An 18205-nucleotide genomic window follows, 5' to 3' on the forward strand; every position below is an offset into this window, starting at 1 on the left:
CACAGGCCACAGCTCACAAATGTGTCTGAGGCAGGGTTGTGGTGGAAGATGGCTTCTGTGTATGTGTGTGCAGAGCAGGGAGGTACCTATGACTGAGGTGTAGGGTGCCACTACAGGGTGGCACACTGGTAAATGCAGTGGTCTGTATGAGTAGAACAGTTATAGTTAACTTTGTGCTTAGCCTGGCAGTTGCAATAGTCAAAGTTATAGAAAAGATCAAATTTACTCTAAAAGGGTGACCTCAGACCTTGTTCTTTTCGTGTGTTTGTGTTTATACTATGATACATTTAAGAACCTTTGCACAATTGCTTTATCAGTGTGTTTTTGTATTTGCACATTTGTATACAATTCCTTCAGGACACTCTTAAGCAGATAAAAGCTTCTCCTTGGCCCAAATGCCGTCCTGCATTAGACCTATCAAATTTGAACCCTGTGGGTGTATGAATTTACATATTTTTTAATTGCTTAGGGACAGCTATTCTCATGGCAGAAAAGCCTGAGCCAGAGGGCAGATATGCATGTTCTGGTGTGAGCCTGTTCAAATACTACAGAAAAACTACTTTTTACTAGACATTACAGAAACACAGATGATGTTTTCAAGTAGATTTTCTTTTAAGTAGGCTGTGTAGTTAAGTACACCAAGTTTCCCCGGGAATTCCGACATAAAACTGTAATTTAATTTGATTCATGTCATGTCATGCTATGTAGTGCAGTATTGTTGGATCTATATCACTAAAGCCCAGAGCCTGTAGATAGATGGTTTTGTACTTTTGTATGGTTTATAAACTACTTTTTTACTTTTCTCAAGTATAAAGTCTTTGTCAAGCTTTTGCATTTTTTTCTCCAACAAATATCTCCAGACACCCCCCCCCCCACACCCCCCTTACTTCTTTCTTCTTATATAATTTTTAAAATGACTTAAAATAACAATAGCTTATTGTTAGATTAATCTTTTCTGGACAGCATGTTTTAATTGACAACATTTCTAATTACTTTCAACCATGTTTTCTAGGGTAAGTTCATAAAATAGATATTTCAATATATTTTACCTCGCTGTACATTTATGACCTGTAATGTTTATTATTTCTGTCTAGATGAAAAATTATTTTGGTTATATTCTAAGAGACCTTCAGATAGTTTTTAACTAGTTTGCCAAACCTTTTTTTTTTTTAATAGGTTGACAAATTACATTAGCTAATTAACTAATGACTACCTTACATTTTCAGTGGATATAAAAAGTCTACACACCCCTGTTAAAACAGCAGGTTTTTGTGATGTAAAATAAATAAATAAAACAATAACAAAAGATGAAACATATCAGAACATTTCCACCTTTAATGTAAAAAATTACAACCTGTACTATGCCATTGAAAACCAAACTGACACATTTCAGAGAAAAAAGATAAATTAAAAACTTAGAATAACCTAATTGCATTAGTGTGCACACCCCTGAATTAATATTTAATTGAAGCACCTTTTGATTTTATTACACCACTTGATCTTTTTGGGTAAGAATCTATCAGCATGGCACATCTTGACTTGGCAATGTTTTCCCACTCTTTCTTGTAAAAACAATCTAGATACATCAAATTATGAGGGCATCTTCTGTGCACAGCCCACTTTAGGTCACCCCAGATTATTACTTGGATTCAGGTCTGGGCTCTGGCTACGTCATTCAAAAACATTGATCTTCTTTTGGTTAAGCCATTCCTTTTGTTTATTTGGATGTACGCTTTGGGTCATTGTCATGTTGAAAGGTGAAATTCCTTTTCATCTTCAGCTTACTAGCAGACACCTGAAGGGTTTGCACTAAAATCGACTGGTCTTTATAGCTATTTATGATTCCCTCCACCTTGATAAAACTCGCAGTTCTGGCTGAAGAAAAGCAGCCCTAAAGCATGATGCTACCACCACCATGCTTCATCATGGGTATGTTGTTCTTTTGGTGATGTGCTTCTTTTGCGCCAAACCAAGAATTATGGAATTATTGTACCTTTTGGAATTGGTCTCATCAGACCTTAATACATTTTGCCACATGGTTTGGGGTGATTTTAGTTGGGCTTGGATGTTTTTTGTGAGAAAGGGCTTCCGTCTAGCCACCCTACCCCAGAACCTAGACATGTGAGTAATACAAGAGATTTTTGTCACATGCAGAAAATAATCAGTACTTGTCAGATGTTCCTGCAACTCCATTAATGTTGCCGTTGGTCTCTTGGCAGCCTCTCTGGTAATTTTTTTTCTTGTCCGTTTATAAAATTTGGAGTGAAGTCCTGTTCTTGGTGATGTCACTGTGGTGCTTTATTTTCTCTATTTGTTGATGATGGCCTTCACAGTGTTCCGTTGTACATCTAATGTTTTGGAGATTCTTTTATACTCTCGATCACTACCTTTCACCAAGTAAGATACCATGCATGCTTTGTAAGCTCTTTGCAAACCATGGCTTAGCAGTCAGATGATACCAAGAAGATGCGAAGAACATACCTACAGAAACAGCTAATTGTTATTTGGGGTTATTCAGAATGATTTAATTGATGACAGCTCTATGATAATTACTTTTGAACATGAGATTCAGTGTGAGTGGTTCATTCTGAGCACGTCCCCAATTATAAAAGGGTGTGCATACTTATGCAAGCAGGTTATTGTGAGGTCACCCCCCCCCTTAAAATGTTGCTGATTGTTTTTCACTTAATTTGTATGAATTGTTTCACATTGAAGGTGGAAAAAGTCCTGATATGATTTATCTTGGTTTCATTTATTTTACATCACAAAAACCTGCCATTTTAACAGGGGTGTGTAGACTTTTTATATCCACTGTAGGTAGCAAAATTGTGCTCAGTTGAAAGCTTCACATTTTCTTTAAATTGATGACTGATTTGTTGTTGTTATTACTGTAGTTAACTCTATATCTTAAAAACTTGGTGATTCTTTAGTAAATTATATAGCTGCTAGCTATAACTGCCATTCCTGCTGAACATGGTTAGCAAACATTAGCATGTTTATGCATGTGTGTAATGTAAATTCCATTTTTATATCATGACAGGATGGAGTCATTTTTGCCTAAATGTATGATCGGATACCATTCATGTACAGCACACTCATTCACATCTATGGACATATACAGTTGAGGTCATAGGTTTACATACGCCTTGCAGAATCGGTGGATGGTCAGTGTAAATTGTTATTATTATATCTTCTGGGGAAACGTAAATATGTATCTTTTGAAGGGCAGTAATAAATTAAAAAGAGATATTTTAAACAAAATTACAATTTACACCGATCATTCTGTTCAAAAGTTTACACCCCCCTGACTCTTCTAGCCACTGTTGGAAAGGGGTCAAATAATGCAGAAGCTTTTTCTCAAGGACAGTGGGCAGTTTAACTGCTCAGGACAAACAAGGGACTCATGAACAACTATCACAAAACATAAAAACAGTTGTTGATCATCCAGGTAACAACACACAGGATTAAGAATCAAGCGTATGTAAATTTTTGAACTGGTTCATTTGTGTAAATTCAGTTATTATTGTGTCCTGTGGACTATATGTAAACATCTGTTATGTGAAATAGCTTATTCAGGGCAGAACTAAATAAGAATACAAAATGCAATTTTTTTTTTATCCCTCATATATATTCTACAAGGCATATGTAAACTCATGACCTCAACTGTACAGTCATTCGCACCTATAGAGTATTTACCAGCATGTTTTTAGGAATTGGGAGGAAACCTGAGAACCCGGAGGAAACCCATGTGGACATATTGGAGAACATGCACAGAACATGTACAGAACATGTACAGAACATGTACAGAAGCTTCACACACACTTGAGCTCAGGATGGAACCAGGGAGTTGAGAAGTGGCAATGCTACCCACTGCATCACCATGCTGCCTAAGTACACAAACAGTAACAAATATATTACAATATTTGAAAATGTAACAGTTTATACAAATCCACTATAACATATACCTTGGATGACTCTGAAACCATTTAATATGTAGCATGTAAGCCTCTTATACTATTGTATAATATGAATAATCATTACCAGCTTATTCATGGAAGGTATAACCAGTAGAGGAGCATCCCCAGCGAGGCTAACAGAATGTTAGCTAGATAATCTAGCCATGGCTTAACAGAGCATGCGATTTTCCAGCTCCCCAGGTTGAAGTGATTGCTATCAGAAATGCACTTTTCAAAGACACACACTTCAAGTCAAATTCATACATAGATCTTTATAGAGCCTCCTTATCAGCCTATCACCAACATAAGAGGAAGTGCTCACATGGGGCTCCTAGTGGACAGTGGTTTATGGATGTGTCTCATCCCCTCTATAAAGGCAGTAATAACCTATGAAGCACAGAAAGGTGTTATGCACCCACCTCCAGTACTCCCGTGGCACTTGACAGCCCCCTACAGTTCTAGCAAACATTGGGAAATTGCTGATGCAGCTGCCATTACCAGTCCAAGCATTCTCCACAGATGCTGACATCACAGACAGGGGCCTGGGTAAACCTTAGGGAGCAATCAATTTGGCTGCACAATTTGAACAACATCTGCCAATCAGAGCATATGACCTTGGAGGCTCTTTAGGAATCAGTACAACCCTGTCAAATCAAAATCCTTTGTTTGAACTAGAAAATAAGTTGTCTTATACTGTGCAGTATAACTTTTTATAGCACATATGCCCATGAGGGAAATAATTTCTTAAGACATAGCATCAACTATGTTGGGATCAAAATTCAGCAAAATGTTGAACCCTGAGAAGGCTGGGTGCCCTCGTTGGAACCATAGTTTGTACCATTGCAACATTTTACAAGGACCACTGATCTCATGTAGTGATTGTCCAATGAGTGATATGTCACATTGGCAGCACTTACCCTTCAGGTACATGCTCAGAATCTTCTGGCTAGGGTCCTTCCTACTAATTTGATGTGGGGTATTGAAATGCTTACCAGAAGGCTGATGGTGTGACTCCCTTAAGGTCAGTGCAAGGCAAACAGGCACCCTGTAAGTGTTGGAAGGCAGGCAAAGGTTGGAGTGTCCTAAAAACACCACATGGTTGGTCTGTTTTGCCATGCTAGCTGCATAATTTTAAAACCAGCACACTCCTGTAAATGGCAGCAGGCTCTAAGAGGAAGGCTTCGCAGGGCTGATTAGCACACTTTTGGCAGGCTGGATTGTGCCAACCACACCTGATGTCGACTTTATCAAAAAGTCACCACATATTGTGGCCCAGATGACCCATCACCTGAAGTGAGTTGTTATCTAACTTTGTTGTAGTGCTAAGTAATAATTATAGCTCCCTAGCAGCAGAATAGCCAATGTGTTACAAGTGCATGCGATCCAGTGTCTTAAGTTTTCACCAGGATGCTGTCAGTACTCTGGAGCATACATCTGACATGGTGTTTCATCTGGAGAAACCACCTGCAATGCAGCAAAAGCATAAACAGTATACATACTGTATGCTCATAGTCAGCATGCTCATGATCCATCGATATCAACCTGAACATATGCCAATGAGCCCAGGCCTAGGTGAGCTGGGACTCACCAAATCTGACATAGTTTTAAACTGAGTGTAGTGACGACTCAGCTGGTAGGTCATCATCAGGATGAGTGGCCAAGCTATAAGGAGCTATAAGTAGGGCAATGCTGAGGAATGTGAGCCTCCAAGTTACAAGATCTCAGCTCCTGTATCATTGATTTCACTTGAGCCATGTCTGCTGCCAAGTTGTTAATTCGTCTAGAGAGCAACTCAAAGTGCTTTTTAGGACTCTTGCAGGGCTTATTGTTTGTCACTGAGCCTGGGCATTTACAAACAACATGCTGCTTAGACTGATGAGCCTGGGCTACATTCAGCTCTATGCCCGTATTCAAATCTTCAAGCCAAACACTTGTCAGGACTGGCATCATAGTGCAGTCAGTGCAGGAGATGTCTGAGTCAGACACAGTGCCTTTAAGATGGTCAGTGTGGGGATTGGGTCACTGAGACCAGGGAGAAAGCATTCAATCCCATGGAGTGAACGTCGAAAGTACAAATATCAGCGAGTGCAAAGTAGAGAGTAGAGACCGGAAATACAGTAAGAGGGGGCTATACACAGCTGTGGAGGACAGGACACCTGTAGCTCTGACAAAGTGGCTAGCTCCATATCATGTTTATGTACATGCATGCAGCAAGTAGAAAAAACAGAATTATTGTTCTATGACAGCAGTATTTATTGCAAAATGCTACACCATACATTGCTACATGATTTTAATGGAGTATCACAGCATTCGTGCACACATGCACAAAAGAGTATTTGGGTGATGTCCTACCTACCAGTGAGTAGAGCTGTACGGATGAAAGTATGTGCAAGGATATGAAAACTGTAGCTGCTGGTGGTGCTTTCAAGACTGTGTAACTGTAACTCCACATTATTATTATTATTATTATTATTATTATTATTATTACTTGTGGTCATTGCAGACTGATGCAGTCACACCAGTGATGCAGTTCATACCAAATGTGGAGGTTCTGCACTGTTTTTGAGAGCTTCAAATCAGCAACCATAATAACAACTATGTGTCTTCACATATGTAATTCAGCTGAAATTGATCTAACTCATGAGAACTGAGCTATTCAGTTTAATTTTATTTATATAGAAGTTTTAACAATGGACAAACATTTAGGTGTGTAGTGTTTACTCATTACACTTTTTTCTTTAAAATTAGGCGATAACATAGTTTGTGTTGTCTGTTTGAGTGGATGCTATATTAGTTAGGTGTGTTGTCATGTTGTGTTGTATTGTCGTCTCTCTTCACATCATGCCCATTATTATGCAGTCCGTACAGGATTTTGCTGTTCATTTGTGATTGTTGCTGCCAGAAATACTTGATTTTGCTGTGGAAAATTTGCCATGCAAGAGAGTTTTTTTTTTTTTTGCAGAAAACTACTAGAATTTCCAATCACAATTGCAAGAAATAGTTTTTCATGGTCTTTCGCTGTGATGTTTGTTGGTAAATGAGACCTTTTAGCTGTATTCATATCTGATGCACGTGAGTCGAAAAAGGCTTTGACTGAATGCACGTTGTGATGACGTCACACGATGTATCTTGGCCCAAATCTGCGGAAAATCTGCAGTAAATTTGAAAAATTGCAAGCTCATCTGAATATTGCAGAGCTTGCTTGATTTCGCGTTCATATCTGCGATTGCAAAATTGCTAAATCCTGAAAGGACTGATTATATCTCAACTGTCATGATTTCCTAGCACGCATTCTGCTTGATAAAAAAAAATCCAAATTATTCACTAACAGACAAATGCCATAGCATTTAATATGACGTAACTGTACACATCATGCATATGCTGCTTTGAAAATATTAGCATACCCAATTCTAAATGCTTTTCCGCACATTTTCAACTTTCAGCTGTCATTTTGTCCAGCTTTTTGTAGTAGAAACACTGAAAAAAAAACCCATAAAGAAGTCAACCTGGGTAAATTCTGCATTTCCAATTCTGGAAAAGCCTTTTTCTAGCCTTTGGAAATCATACAATAATTGCATACCACAACGATATACTCTTTCACTGCGCCTGATTTTGATGATAATAAATAAAGCGCAACCGATCTATTCCCATGTCTGTGAAAAGAGGGAGAAGAGGCGTGATCTACTCTCTGACGTAATCTCGCAGTCATAGCGCGCGAAGTGGGCGTGGTTTGAAGGATGGCACCGAGGCGGTGTTTAAAAGATGGTGCGTGGGCGGGGCTAGGGAGAGAGAGAGAGAGAGAGAGAGAGAGAGAAAGAGAGAGAGAGAGAAAGTAAGAGAAGTACAGCGCCCCCCTCTTTTTTCCCGCCCTCTCCATCCGCGCGCACAGCAGCAGCAACCCGCGTGGATGCTGCGTCTGAGCTCCTCAGCGCGCAGCTCAGCGAGGGGGGGCTCTCATCCCATCGCATCTAAATCCCAAATATCTCCTCTTTTGATTTACACTTTCAAGAAGAAAAACGGCGTATGTTTCTATCATCAGTAAACAAACAATCTCTGTCTTTTGGGTACATGGTGTTCGGCGCAACCATCCTAACGCGATGTCTTCATCATCATTCGTATTTTCCTCTGCGGAACCTCAGCCTGACCAGGCAACGACTGCACTATTTTAGGATCCAAATTGCCATCAACAGTAAAAAACCCGACAGAAAACATTTGGCTTAAAGGAGCACACGGCAGCAAGCAGTAGGTGCTTTCAATCGCCAACGATTCGTATATTTTCTTGATTTCTGTGGGGAAGAATTCGGGAATCTCCTTTTGCCCACCAAACCGCGTCGATGTCCTTGGAGCATGGCCTGGTGAGTCGAAGCGCTTGGCATTTACACCAAGCATGAAGGTGTCGAATTTTCGCTATATATTCCTGACTATTTTATGATTATAACTCGTATTCGTATGTCTTTACCTCAACGTTTTCCTTTTACATATCTGTCCTTAAAAAAATCGTCATCTTTCTTTGGAATCAGCCATAGCTTGCCAAGCTCGTAAAACTGCTGCATTGAAGCCCAGCGCGCAAAAATACTGCTCTGTGTCAAATGTGGTGCATCATTAATGATTATTATTCGGAAAAGACAAACTGTGGCCGTTTCTGAGCAGATATCATATTGTTACCGGGTTGACTATTACTAGTAATTATTCTTATTACTGGACTTTAATTGCATTTCTCCTCTGCATGGTTGTGTAATGCCATGTTTACAAGGTAGCGCTTCTTTATAGCCTGGCTCTCGAGGCACAGCGATGTCCTATCACCTGCGTGTGCACGTCTTTGCTTTTGTATGGCTTTTATGCGGATTAGGGGAATGAGATGGAGGCAAAGCAGGGGGGAGGAGATGCGAGCGGAACCGGTACTCACACACCGGTAACCTTGCGGAGGGGGCACTGCGCCTGTGCTGGACGCTATTGGCGCGCGTGCACACATGTACACACACACACACAAACACCGCACCGGTCCGTCGCGCCATTCTTTCACATCATGCGGCCCAACATGATTAATGCAATCCACAGGCTTTTTTTGCCTGTCGCGGAAGAAGAGAAGCAGTGGTTTAGTCTGTGCCGTGGCGCTTTTAATGTAAAGAGTGATGAAGCGCTCGCGCTCTGAAGGTGACCAGTAGAGGTCATTTTATTTTCGAAAAGCACTGCGACGCAGTGAGGATGTAAAACAGGCGCGTGCCGGTGCGGAGACAACAGGCCGCCGCATTAACTTCAGCGTCCCAAAGTGCGCGCTTCGCTGCGCTTTCATTTGCCGGAAAGCGCGAGGACTTTTGTCTTCCCTCTCCTTCACTGCAAGATGTGTGTGCGCTTGTGTTTGTATGTGTGCGCGTGTGTGTATTGGGTGTGGGGACGAAGCGCGGCAGGCGGGGCGGGGTGGTGGGTGAGCCGTTTTGACGACTGCGTATTGAGTCCATACGAGTCCGTTACTTGGCTCTGATTGGTCATTTATGTATGATCGTCAGGTGTGAGTCTTGTTGCTATTGGTTTGCATCGCTTTACATGGATTTCGGAGCCTAGATTAGATATAGGGGCATCAGAGGTTTGAATTATTTTATTATTACTTAAAAAAAAAGGAATCCATATAGCTTGATTGAATTTCAGATTCACCAATCCGTTTGGTTAAATTAAACATCTGCAACTCTTATTCAGGTAAGGCGGTTTGTCCCATGTGTGTAGATTCATGCATCTATGTTGGCATCAATGCATTCAATTAATGCATCAGGAAAAAACCCCCAACATCTAACACCGTAAAGGTTTCTTTAGTTTGTCCCTATGGGAAAACCATCGAAGCGTTTGTGTACAGCTGTGAAACCCAGAATGCTTCTCTTTCAAAAAGGTAAAACCCCTTTGGATAGTTAGAACTGTTAAACCTCCAAAAGAACCCATAAGGAACCTTTTTTAGTGCATTTGTGAGAACATGAATAAACCATACGCATGAGCAAATTTGCATCCAGATCACAACCTTTAAAGTCTGTGTTGCATATTTTAGAACCTCCCTTTATTTATTAGTCATGAGTCATGATCTTATTTGGATTTAAGCTCCATATTTGTCTCTGTGTAAAAAGTGTGGCTGCCCCAGTTCACTGTCTAGGTTGCCCTAGTTTGAGTGCTTTTGATGCAGAGATTGATTAAAGAAACCAAGGGGTTCACACCAGAACTACTTGTATGCTTAGGAATAATAGTTTGCGTTTGGTGTCATTAACTTGATTTACAAAACATTACATTACATTATTGTGACAAGGGCTTGCCAGTTAGGAATCTGGCTAATGAATCATACATATGCTGAATGGGTATGACTGGTGCAAAATCATGTATGATTCATAAATTGTTGCTGAGAGAGGGTTCATAATTTTTAGTGGCTGTTTATTGTGAGTTAGATAAGTGCAATGCTGCGAACATTGTAATACCCATTGGATTTGAATAGTGATACTTGCAGTACTTGCATATTAATAATGTTACTGGAATATTACTATTAATGTTTTAGCAAATAATTAATTACAAACTTTTACATGTATGCATGTAATGTGTGAAAGCTTTGGGTAATATTTTTGGATATAACTGCATTATGGTCTACCAACCCTTGTAAAATACCCAAAGCCACATACGTTCATACCTGATAGCCTCACACCATTTGAGTAATAGATACACTGTTCTTAACTCATGTTTTTATTGAGCTACTTCAACTGATTGTTGCGGCACTGTTGGGTGTGTCTTATGCAATCAATTATACATTAAATCAGATCCAAATAGCACTTAATTTGGAGATTCCATTTCTGGGCTTACTCCTGACAGTCAGTGGAGCAGAAGCACCTAGGCATAATCCACATGCCTTGGTGATGTGTGATCCTAACCCAAGCTTTTCCTTTGACTTTTATTAGATGAGTAGCTTATGTTACTCCCAGTAGACTCATACACCAATGCAGTCCACGGGTTCACTGCTTGAACAGCAGTGCCTTGTTTAAAGGGATAAATACCACTGCAGTGAGAGTGGCTGGAAGGAAGAGCACGGAAAGTGGAGTGTAGAGCATAAGTAGAGTATAATTGAAGAAAGAAAGAGAGGGATAAGGAGACGGGATGGGTTAATAGAGTCCAAAGGGAGAAATGGGGATATTGAAGGAGAGCCAAGGTGGAGTGCACTCATGCTTGGTGTAAGGTAATGTCTATTTGGCAGCACTTGGATTAATGCACAGTGATAGGGAAGAAAGGAATATTCACTGGAATATTTAGGTGTATTTAAAATAAATAAATAAAAACCCTTTCCCATAATAGATAACTGTATGATTGCTCCACTGTAGGATACAAACAAGTGATAATCTGGTCATCTTTGTGCATTTATAGTCTGTTGTTATATATACTATTCTATCTATTAGGCTGATAAAATTCCTTTAAATGTCCAATTAAAATTACTTAAAAGAAGATATTTTTGAATGAAATTTAATATTACTGAGCTTGTCACAGATAGAACTAATATTAGGCAGAATACTACAGATGGTTTGACTATTGCATACACCACAGAAAGTGAAAATTATGCTGAAAGCCTAAGCAAAGAAATCAATATTAAATTTTGTGAGTAAATTTCTTGGGTTTTTGTTTGTTTGTTTGTTGGTTGGTTTGTTTGTTTCTGCTTTTATACCCACATACATATACTGTACATATGGCCAAAGATTTTTGGACACCTGACCATCACATCCATATGTGGGCCTTCCCCAGACTTTTGCCACAAAGGTGGAAGCCCACAATTATATAGGATGTCTTTGTGTGATGTAGCATGTTCCAGCATGACAATGCCCCTATGCACACAGCGAGCTCTGTGAATGGACATGGTTGGAGTGGAAAAAGTCAAGTGGCCTGCACCGAGCCCTGACCTCAACCCCACTGAACGCCTTTGGGATGAACTGGGTTGCTGATTGCGCACAAGGCCTCCTCACCCAGTGCCTGACCTCACTAATGCTCTTGTGACTGAATGGAAAAATCCCCACAGCCATGCTCCAAAATCTAGTGTAACACCTTTCTAGAAGAGTGGAGGTTATTATAACAATAAAGGGGAACTATATCTGGAATGGGATGTTCAAAAAACACATGTTGATGTGAAGTGAGTCAGTTGTCCACAAATATTTGGCCATATAGTGTATATATGTACAGTGCCCTCCACTAATATTGGTACCCTTGGTAAATATGAGCAAAGAAGGCTGTTAAAATTTGTCTTTATTGTTTAACCTTTTGATCTTTTTAAAAAATTGTCAAAAATTCTCTGGTCTCATGGATATCAAACAATTGCAAACACAATACAGGATTATCAAAAAAAAACTTTGTTAAATATAGGTGTGCAACAAGTATTGGCACCCTTATGAATTCAAATGAGAAAAATATATTTGAAGTATATTCCCATTGATATTTATCTTTTTTTGGTACTTTGTTCACCTGGGTGACTAGGAACAGGAAATTGTTCAACCATGACTTCCTGTTTCATAGGGCTATAAATTTGAGATAACACATAGGCCAAATTCCCTTAGTCATTCATAACAATGGATAAGACCAAGGAATATAGCTGTGATGTGTGGCAAAAGGTTGTTGAGCTTCATAAAATGGGAAGTGGCTATAAGAAAATAGCACAAGCATTGAAAATGTCAATTTCCACCATTAGGGCAATAATTAAGAAGTTCCAGTCAACTGGAAATGTCATGAATCAATCTGGAATTGGAAATTTGTCTATATTCTCTCAATGCACTGTGAAGAGGACAGTTCGAGTGGCCAAAAAATCTCCAAGGATCACAGCTGGAGAATTGCAGAGGTTAGTTGTGCCTTGTGGTCAGAAAATCCGAAGTCACCTACAACACCACAAGTTGTTTGGAAGGGTTTCAAGAAAAAAGCCTCTACTCTCATCCAAAAACAAACTCCAGAGTCTTCAGTTTGCCAGACACTACTGGAACTTCAAATGGGATCGGGTTCTATGGTCAGATGAAACCAAAATAGAGCTTTTTGGTAATAAACACCACAGGGGGTTTTGGTACACACAGAGAGGTAGCCATATGGAAAAGTACCTCATGCCCACGATTAAATATGGTGGTGGCTCTGGACATTTTGTTAGGATACATGGCATCATGGACTCTATCAAATATCAACAGATATTAATTGAAAGCCTGACTGTCTTTGCCAGAAAGCTTAAAATGGACTGTGGTTGAATCTTCAAGCAGGACAATGATCGAAAACATACATCAAAATCAACACAAAAATGGTTTACTGACCACAAAATCAAGGTTCTGCCATGGCCATCCTAGTCCCCTGACCTGAAACCCATAGAAAACCTGTGGGGTGAACTGAAGAGGAGATTTCACCAACGCGGACATCGAAATTTGAAGGATCTGGAGAGATTCTGTATGGAGGAACGGTCTCCCATCCCTTGCCATGCATTCTCCAACCTCATCAGGCATCATAGGAGAAGTCTCAGAGCTGTTCTCTTGGCAAATGGAGGTAGCACAAACTATTGACTAAAAGGGTGCCAATAATTGTTGCACACCTATATTTAACAAAGATTTTTTAATAAACGTGTGTTCTGTTTGCAATTGTTTGATATCAGAGCAGAGTGTTTTTGTGATTTTTTTTTTTTAACAAAAGATCAAAAGGTTAAACAATAAGGACAATTTTTCATAGGCTTCTTTGCTCATATTTACCAAGGGTGCCAATATTAGTGGTGGGCACTGTATAGTTATAGCTTTCTATATTTAGAGTACATTATAATAGCATTATAGAACATGTCTGGTGCCAAATAAAATGGAATTTGAGATTTATCTTTTTGGTAATTGTTAACTATTTACATTTGACACTAATTTTTGGACATATATTTACTTATTTTTTTATTGACTAGAAAAATAAACATGGTGTAGCATGTATATATTCAGAGCCTTTTTCTTACATCATACAACATTTAGGCAAGAAATTTAGCAAACATTTGCATTAGCTGATTGACATTTGGAGCACCTAAGGGGGAACATGGTATTTTAATCATTTGAATATGGAGAGTATATAGTATTTGAACAGTGAAATTGTTCAGCCATATTGACTATGTCAGTAGTCACCTATCACCTTATTAAGACTACAATATAAATACAACTTAATACAACCCTGAATTGGCTATATCAATCTATCCTCTCCACTAATAGCTGGTGTGTGGTGCCCGTTCTGGAGCATTATGGCTGCCGTCGCATCCTCCAGGTGGAGGTATACAGCGAGGAGACCCCCGCCATACTATGTAAAGCGCTTTGAGTGTCTAGAAAAGCGCTATATAAATGTAACTGTAACTAAATAATGAAAATATTCATTACATTTACATTATTTGGTAGACACCGTTATCCAGCGTGACTTTCATTTATCTCATTTATACAACTGAGCAATTGAGGGTTAAGTGTTAAGGGCCTTGCCCAAGGGCCCAACAGTGGTAGCTTGGCAGTGCTGGGGCTTGAACTTCTGACCTTCTGATCAGTAACCCAGAACATTTTAACCACTGAGCCACCACTAAATATTCAGTAGTATTCAAGAGTTCATTAGGGGGTTAAAATGCATGTTTTAAAAAGAGGAGAAAAAAACCAACATAAACCCCAAAACATCATGCATTATCATAACGGTACATTCCTGCCGAATACTATAAGACACTGAGAGTGATTACAATTGGATGCTATTTGCTTCCCGTAGCTTGTTGTCTCTCATCTCTCATTTTGCTGCAAGTTCCTGTGCGAGTGTGTCTGTTGTGTCCTGCTCGGTAAAATCCACTGAACCTCCTTCATGTGTCCCACTGCATGACAACACATTTGTTACTGCCTGCGAGAAACTGATCTCCTCCTTAAGACGCTTCTCAGCAGCAGATCAGCAGGCCTCCATGCTGGATGTTGTCCCCATAAACCAAAATGAACAAATAGCTCATGGGAACTCAGCTGTATTACTTGCATTGAAAATATTATAAACAATTAGACAAAGGATCTGGTATTGTCTTTTTGTGTCTTGTCTTATATTTGTCCTTTTGCAGAAATAACTTCAATGATGTTTGGCCACACACATCAAAGCTGCAAAAGAATGGTCTGGGCTTTTTCATTCCTCTCTGAATCATTTCTCTTTGTTCCATTTTTGGAAACAGAACATCAAGAAGCTGCTTCAGAGCAAGAGGATTTTTCATGGTAAAGAAATGCAGACTGACAATGAGTTATAGTCATGAATCTAATTCCATAAGATCCCTAATGTCTTCTTAGACTTCATTTGTAGGAAGGAATTGTTTTTTTGTTTTGTCTTGTTTTGTGCACAGGTTTATTTTAAGCTTTTAGTTGGTCTGGCTAGTCCCTTGACTTGACAAAGACATTTAGTTTACACATGTGTATTGTGATTTCACATTATGATTGTGGCCGTAATTAAAGCCTTAATTAGGAATCTAACAATCTAACAGGTTTACTTTGGCACTTTAAAAACTGGGCCCATTAACCTGCAGTCACAGAGCTACAAGTCTGCTATCTCTAAAATTTACTGTGCATATTTACTATAGTGCCCCAAACCTTTCCACATTTTGTAGTGTTACGACCTGGAATTGAAATGGTCTTAATTTTAAACATTTGATTTACAACGTACGTCTAACATTTGAAGGTGCAAATGTCATAACCCAATGTTTAACTAAACAAAAATGGGTCAATACTTGATAGAACCACATTTGGCTACAAATACAGCAACAAGTCTATATGTCTCTATCAGCTTTACATATTGCATCATGTATTTTCTTGAATTTTGTCCATTCTCCTTGTCAAAAAATGCTCAAACTCAAGATTGAATGGAGACCATCGATAGACCATGTCTTGCCACAGATTTTCAACTGGATTGAGGTCTGGGTTTTGACTAAGCCATTCTAGTACCTTCAGATTCTTGGTTTTGAACTACTTCCATCTAGCTTTGGCAGTATGCTTAGTGTCATTGTCCTGTTGACAGGTGGACCTCTGTCCCAGTCTCCAGTCTCTTGCAGACTAGCCCAGATTTTCCTCTAGGATTGCCCTGTATTTGGATTCATTTCTCTTGCCCTCAACCCTGCCAATTTTTCCAATCCCTGCTTATGAAAAGCATTACAACAATGATGCTACCATCACCATGCTTCAGTGTGAGGATGGTGTTCTGACTGTGATGAGCAAGGTTTATGCAAAACATAGCACTTTGTACCAGGGCCAGAAATGTACATTTTAGATTCATAAGACTAGATAACCTTATCACACATGACTGAATAAATGTTTCATTTGTTTTTTTAAATAATGTCTTTCTTCCTGACACTTTCCATAAAGCCCAGCTTTGTAAAGTGTCTGGGCTATGGTTGCCCTGTGAACAGCTTCTTCCATTTGAGCTGTGAATCTCTCTAGTTCCTTCAGAGTTACCCTTGGCCTCTTAGTTGCTTCTCTAACTAATGCACTGCTTACCTGGACATTGGGAGGATGGCCTCCTCTAGGCGGTGTTGCAGTTGTGCCATATTCTTTCCATTTTTAAATAATAGATTTAATGGTGCTCCATGGGATGTTCAAAGATGGGTTCTTGGTTTTCCTGATGCTGTGTTACCTAAATGTACTCCAGTAACAGGTGCATTTATATTGAGATCACATGACACTTTATTTGCACACTAGTCGGCTCCATTCAACTATTTATTTACTTCTGATGGCAACTGGTTGCAACAAAATATAGGGTTTCAAAGCAAACTTGTACTTTTTTCCCTCTATTTAAGCTGTAATCTTTCATTCTCCTCTTTTCTTAAACTTTTTCATCATTATTATTATTATTATTATTATTATTATTATTATTATTATTATTAGTGGTCATTAAATGTTAATTAAATGTCATTAAATGTTGTTTTGTTGTTGTTGTACTGGCCAAGTCATGCTGTGCTATTCTATGGAAAAGCGCTTCTGAGTACAGAGCAGGATTCTGATTATTTAAATAAAAGTTAAGGTCTCTTAAAAAGAACAACATTGCTTAACAAAAGAACAAATTAGCTGCCAGTAGGTTTGTAGTGTATGAAGCCTACTATGCAAATGGTATATTATATAATATAGGGCTGCAACTAATTATTATTTTGGTAATTGATTCTATCACCTGATTTTTTTAAAGACATAGTAAATACTACAAATATTTATTTAACAATATTTATTTTCGCCATTCAATCAAATTTAAGTGCCCTTAATACCTTAAACTTAATTCAATAACACGTCACAGCATATTAACAAATGCTTATGCTGACCAAATGAAACACCCAAACACAAGGACTTTCTTCCATACATTTTTACTGGTTCCACACAGTTTTATGGAACCATATGTCTTACCTGCAATTCAGTCCCTAGCCAGTGAAATTCAAAATAAATGCAAAATAAATATCCACTGTTTGTCTCGTTAACTCAGATGCTAAATTAATTTTGCTTGCTGTGTGTGTATGAGGCAAATCATATAGATGTTTAGTTTTCAATGCCTGGCATCAGTGAATTGACTGTTTTGGGGATCAACTTTGATTTGAACTGAAATCAGAATCACAACTTCAGTTGACAGACAACAATTATTAAAAATATATATTGTGTATGCTAAGAAATGCTATGGTATTGCCCAGGACTGCATAATGCATATGCTTATTTGACATGAATTGTCTTTTGAAATGAGAAAACAATTAGTCTCCTAGACTAAACATTAATTTGAGCCCATTTCATGTTGTAATACAAAGTGCTGACTTTTTGGCCAAGGTAGCCAAGATAATGTTTTCTGATAGGGCAAGAAAGATAAACATATATATATGGGACTCAGCTAGAAAACCAGAAAAGGTAGGGCAACTCAGAAAGAATACACAGCAGTTAATATGCATGGTTCATCCAGGGATGTTGCACTTTCAATGTTCCTCACAGTCCCACAAAGGAATGATTACAAATAGAAATATCACTCACATGAGGTCATCAGGACATCACTGTACAATGTAAAATGTTCCCATACTTCAGAGAACTTTAGTCTTACTGTGTTCTCTGTGCTCCACCATTTCCACGAAATGTGTTTTCGTCTAAACGAAGTGACATAATGCCACATCGTGTTTCATGAGAAAGCCCTAATTAATCCTAGCTAATTAATAATGAAAGGAATTGCTATTTTTTATCGAATGATTTGGGCTTTTTGTGTATTAGTTATTGCAGCCCTATTATGCATTCTGTACTAAACAG

General features: G+C 38.8%; 1 protein-coding gene across 9 annotated transcripts in view; it reads left to right on the top strand.

Annotated features, from left to right (window-relative positions):
- The first annotated feature begins 7803 nt into the window (after positions 1–7803).
- atp2b3b (ATPase plasma membrane Ca2+ transporting 3b) overlaps positions 7804–18205 on the top strand; it is a 49612-nt gene continuing 39210 nt past the window's right edge. For all 9 annotated transcript variants that reach the window (XM_053686395.1, XM_017486351.3, XM_017486352.3 and 6 more), the window contains exon 1: positions 7804–8311. The gene's annotated coding sequence lies outside the window, so the exon portion shown is untranslated. The remainder of the gene's footprint in view (positions 8312–18205) is intronic.

Source organism: Ictalurus punctatus, chromosome 15 (genome assembly GCF_001660625.3).
Source record: "Ictalurus punctatus breed USDA103 chromosome 15, Coco_2.0, whole genome shotgun sequence".
Taxonomy (NCBI): domain Eukaryota; kingdom Metazoa; phylum Chordata; class Actinopteri; order Siluriformes; family Ictaluridae; genus Ictalurus; species Ictalurus punctatus.